This window comes from Hordeum vulgare, chromosome 2H (assembly GCF_904849725.1).
Source record: "Hordeum vulgare subsp. vulgare chromosome 2H, MorexV3_pseudomolecules_assembly, whole genome shotgun sequence".
Lineage (NCBI taxonomy): Eukaryota > Viridiplantae > Streptophyta > Magnoliopsida > Poales > Poaceae > Hordeum > Hordeum vulgare.
This window is the reverse complement of record NC_058519.1, coordinates 203,160,509-203,165,549: the sequence shown is the minus strand read 5'-3', so window position 1 is coordinate 203,165,549 and position 5,041 is coordinate 203,160,509. Positions and strand designations below refer to the sequence as shown.

Below are 5,041 nucleotides of genomic sequence, written 5' to 3'. Positions count from 1 at the left end.
ATGTAATAATTTTGGTTTTTGGAAGGATAAATATATTTTAGATTATAATGTGCCTTGGCTTTAGCAATTCGCTAACGACTCCACTGCCCTTCTCACATATCTTCGCTCCATGTTTCATTATATATACACCTAATAATACTAAAGAATGGTGCGTTTCTCTGACTTTTTGGTTTATCCATCTACCCTAAGCTGCCCATAAAGTTGAACTAAACTACCCATCATGCCACCCATAAGTGAAGAAAACTCTTCATTAATTGTTTCTCTGATTTTTTTCGCTTATCATTGAAGCAGTTCCTAAAGTTAAAGTAAATTACTCATCCGACCACCCGTAAGTGAAATAAACTCTTTGTTAATTATTCCTCTAAATTTTCTATCTCTCATCCAAAATGCCCCTAAAAATGAAATAAATTAGCCACTCTTCCACTCTAAAAATAAAAAAAAACGTTCTTCTGAATTGTTCATACGTCATAGGCACCTCCAGTTTTGTATCCATCAAAAGAGTGGAATTTCATTTTCCTTGTCATACGCGCATTGAGGATGTACTAAAAACACACATTAAGTATCAAGTCCAACAACAATCCATTTTGAGCATATTAGAATGCACGTAATTTTTGAATAAAATCAACGAGGGGACTGCATCAAAGAGATAATCACACTGCTTCACTACATCCGACAGACAAGTGGACTTCATGATTTGTTTTGTTGAACGTAATTTTTGAAGACGCACGACACTGCATCTAACAGACAAGTAGACTTCATGGTATCTTTTGTTGAACGTAAGTTGACGCGTGAAACCGCATCAGAGAGAAGAACGTACTGCTCCGGACTAAAGATCGCACTACATCTGGTGGGGAGGTGCACTGCACGATTTTATTTTTCTAACACAATGACACCGCATATAAATGAGTGATGTTCGAATCAAAGGAAGGGAACCTTGCCTCAAATCTAAACAAACTGCATGCATTGTGTGTCACTAACTGACTACATCAATTATATATACATATATACATTTTCTCCACACATTCAAGAAAATAGTGAAACTGCATTTTCTCTTTTTTGTGCACTGCATTTTTTATTTGCACGCTACACATTACACACAAGCATTCATCCACATCCATATTTTACACTCATTTCCTCTCTACATTTTATCGAACAACCAAATGAACTTCTTTTAAAGGAACAATGATTATCTCTTCTCCAATACTAAGTGCACAACAAATTGTTTTTACAAAAATGAAAAATAGGATGTTGTGAACATATGTGGGATTGTTGCGGTGCGCTGTGGACTGCATGGTCATGGTATGACTCCCATCCATGAGAGCACCTCCTCTGTCCCTCTAGCAAGCTACAAACGGAATCAATGTCAACTACAAACAGGGATTTACCGAACTGCACGCTAATGAGCAGAGGAGTTAAACAAGAGCTCACCATCCATGGTTCAAGGAACGAGAGGTGAACTGTGCTTGGGGGAGTGCCGATGCTGCTTTTTGTTTTCGTTGATGATGTAGAGGAGCACCGACGAGAGGTGGTGGTCACCGAGACAAGAATCTGGTCGGCGAGCGTCCGTCCCGATGAGAGTTCCTCCTCCTGGCTCATATATGTTGGTGTCCAGATCGGTCGGCGGACATTTGAGGAGGTGGATGACAACATAGGAGGGAGGCCACAAATCGGTCGGCGACCACTTGAGTTGTTGGAGGATGACACAAGCGACGGTCGCCATGGCCGCTGCTGACTATGAAGTCTGCGCCCCAGATCGATTTACCAGGGCTCACCGCCTATGGAGGAGAGCGGTTGAGGAGCACGGGGTCGGGCAGAGCTGGCAAGGTCCGATGGAGGCACGCGAGGTCGTCGCCCTACAGATCCGGCAGATAGAGGCGAGGGCGGCTCGATGTGGCGACAAAGGAGGCTGGCGCGACTCGATCTGATGACGAGCGAGGCCGGGGCGACTCAATATGGCAATCAGAGAGATGTGGGCGGAGGCCCGACATGGATGGCGACGCAGCGGCACAGGATGAAGGATGGGGGGCGGTGGTGTGGATGAAGCATGTGGTGTGGGCGTAGGAAGGCGGCTGGATCGCGCTAACACATTATATTCTGGGGAGGCGCGAGCAGCTAGGGGCCTCGGGAGGGGCATGCGGCGCTGGCCTGGGGTGGGGAGGGCTGCGGTGGGCATGGGGAGGGGTGGGCGACGACGGCGGCCCATGGAGGGGCCAGACGATACGAGGGATGGGAGGTCCGGAGGTGGCGCGGGGGGTTTGGGTGGCGCGCCATGGGCAGGAGGTGGGCAACGGGGAGAGGTGGGTGGGGTGGGGGTTGACCATGGGAGGAGGTGGGTTTTGGTGGGGTGGGGTGCGTGGGGTGGGGTGGGTTTTTTTGCAGTTCGGTGGGTAGGTAGGCGGGGTGGGGTGGGCTTTTTGTTGTGGTTCAGATCGGGATGCGGAGGCAGTGCTAAAGTGTTGGGAGAATAAGCTGTTTTGTTATGAGAATAAGGCCTTCGAAGGTATATATATACCATTGCCCTTCCAATCGGGGTTATAACGGGTCCGGTATCAGCAACACCAGCCAATCGTGTTGGTACGGTGGGTTCCCCGTACCCACTATTCGGAAAAAAAGCTTCGGTGGTAGTTACCACCACTTGCGTTTTGTATGTTGTATGTACTATATATAAAATCAGAGAGTATGTACTCGTACTATGTAATATATATAATGTTTTGGTATTATATATACTATTTTGTTGGTAGTATGTATCATATTTTGTGTATGCGCTTTTTTACATATAAATATATACATATTTCACAAATATAATAAAAACTATGGGTTAATTTGTAATTTTTTCATGTAACTCACTTTGAAAAATCTTCTATATAATATATGAACATAATTAAAATAATAAATTAGTATACATACTACCGCATGATAATATATGGAACATATGGGATAACTACCCCTGGGTGATAGGATGATTTTTTTCTATGCTTGACATTTGTATTTATGTGGTGAAGACGGAGCAATGCCATGGTAATATGATAAAATGAATAAGGGGTAAACATTTTTAAGGATCCTATATTTTTAAACTTGATGATTATTTTACTTATGTTTCTGAATATTACTATGTTGGTGTTTATTAATCATAGTTTCTCAATGATCATACGTGCAATAGATTACATGGTGGGTAGCATGTGACATCAAAAATTCTGTTTTTATCATTTACCTACGCGAGGACGAGCAAAAATTATGCTTGGGGATGATGATACGTCTCCAACGTATCTATAGTTTCTGATTGTTCCATGCTATAATATTATCATTATAATTTACTTTTGGGGCATTTATTTGCTGATTCATATTATTTTTTAGCACTAACCTATTAACTCAGTGCCTAGTGTTAGCTGTTTTTTATGCGTGTTTTTGGCTTTTGAGGTTTACACTACCAAAAGTAGTTCAATTGCCATGATTTTTTTGATGATTTTTGTAGATCAAAAGAAGACTTGGAAGCTTCGGGAGAAGACCGGAGGCTGCATGAGGGAGGAAACCCACATCGAGGTGCGCCTAGGGGGGTGGTCGCGCCCTGTTGTGTGATGTCCCCCCTTGGCATCTCCCGACGCCCCTCTCTGGCCTATAAATTCCAATATATTCCAAAAACAATAGGGAGCAACCGAAACAATTTTTCCGCTACCGCAAGTCTCTGTTCCACCGTGTGCCCATCTGGAGCCCTGTTTTGATGTCGTGCTGGAGGGGGATCAATCATGGAGGGCCTCTAAACCAACCTTGCTGCTCCCATGGTGATGTGTGAGTAGTTGACCTCAGACCTATGGGTCCATAGTTAATACCAAGATGGCTATCTCTCTCTCTCTGTTGATCTTCAATACAAAGTTCACTACATGTTTGCGGTGATCTATTTGATGGAATCACTTTGTGCGGTGCGTTTGTTGGTATCCGATGAATTGTGGGTTTATATTCAGATCATTCATGATAAAAGATTTGAGTCTTATCTGAATTACTCCCTCCGTCCCAAAATAAGTGTCTCTACTTCAGTACAATATTTGTACTAACTTAGTACTAAATTTGCGACAGTTATTTTGGGACGGAGGGAGTACATTATTCTTATTTGCATGATTATTATAGATTCATAAATCTCTCTGATCTATTGATGTAGTTTGGCCAACTAGATTAATCTATCTTCAGCGAGAGGGGTGCGTTGTAGTGGGTTCAATCTAGCGATGATCTATATCCCAGTGAAAGACAGTGACAATACATGTATTTGCATTGTTTTCCACTAAGGATAAAACGATGGGGTTAATTCATATTAATTGGGTTCTCTTTGTCTACATCATGTCATTATTCTCCAAGCATTACTCTAGATGCATGTTGGATAACGGTCGATGGGTAGAGTAATAGTAATAGGTGCAGGCATGAGTCCTCTATTTGCTTATGGACGTGATGCCTATATACACAGGATCATTGCATTGAATAAAGATCACATAACTATGCGCTTTTATACCAATTTCCCAACTGTAATTGGTTTACCCATCGTATGCCTAGTTCGAGAGAGATGCCACTATAGAAAACTATGGCCCCCGGGTGTGGGTGTCAAAACCGGCAGATCTCGGGTAGGGGGTCCCGAACTGTGGACCTTGGATCAGTGGGTTGTAGGAAGAAGGGGGAGACAGCGGTTTACCCAAGTTCAGGCCCTCCTATGGAGGTAATACCCTACGTCCTGCTGGATTGTATTGATGAAGATGATTACACAGTAGATCTACCTCAAGATCGTATATGCTAAACCCTAGATGATTCGGCCTCCCCTACACGGATATGGGTCCCTAGTTTATATAGACACCACGGTCCCTAGGGTTTACAAGTTACCGACTATAATCGGGGACAAATGAGTCGACTTAGTCTTTCTAAGCTTGAAGTAGATGCCAATATTCGGGATATTCCTTCCAGAGTAGAGGTCGTCATAAGTCTAAGTCTTCTACAACACGTCCCAATGGGCCCACTCGTCATTGACGAACCGGCTGCCCGAGGACCCCAGATTCCTGGACTC

At 43.6% G+C, this 5,041-nt stretch overlaps 1 long non-coding RNA gene across 1 annotated transcript; it reads right to left on the bottom strand.

Moving 5' to 3' along the window:
• Positions 1-1,022: 1,022 nt before the first annotated feature.
• Positions 1,023-2,316, bottom strand: LOC123429923. The gene is made up of 2 exons (XR_006622781.1): positions 1,429-2,316; positions 1,023-1,345 (listed from the first exon to the last, which is right to left on the bottom strand). It is a non-coding gene; the product is annotated as an uncharacterized LOC123429923 (long non-coding RNA).
• Between the last annotated feature and the right edge of the window lie 2,725 nt (positions 2,317-5,041).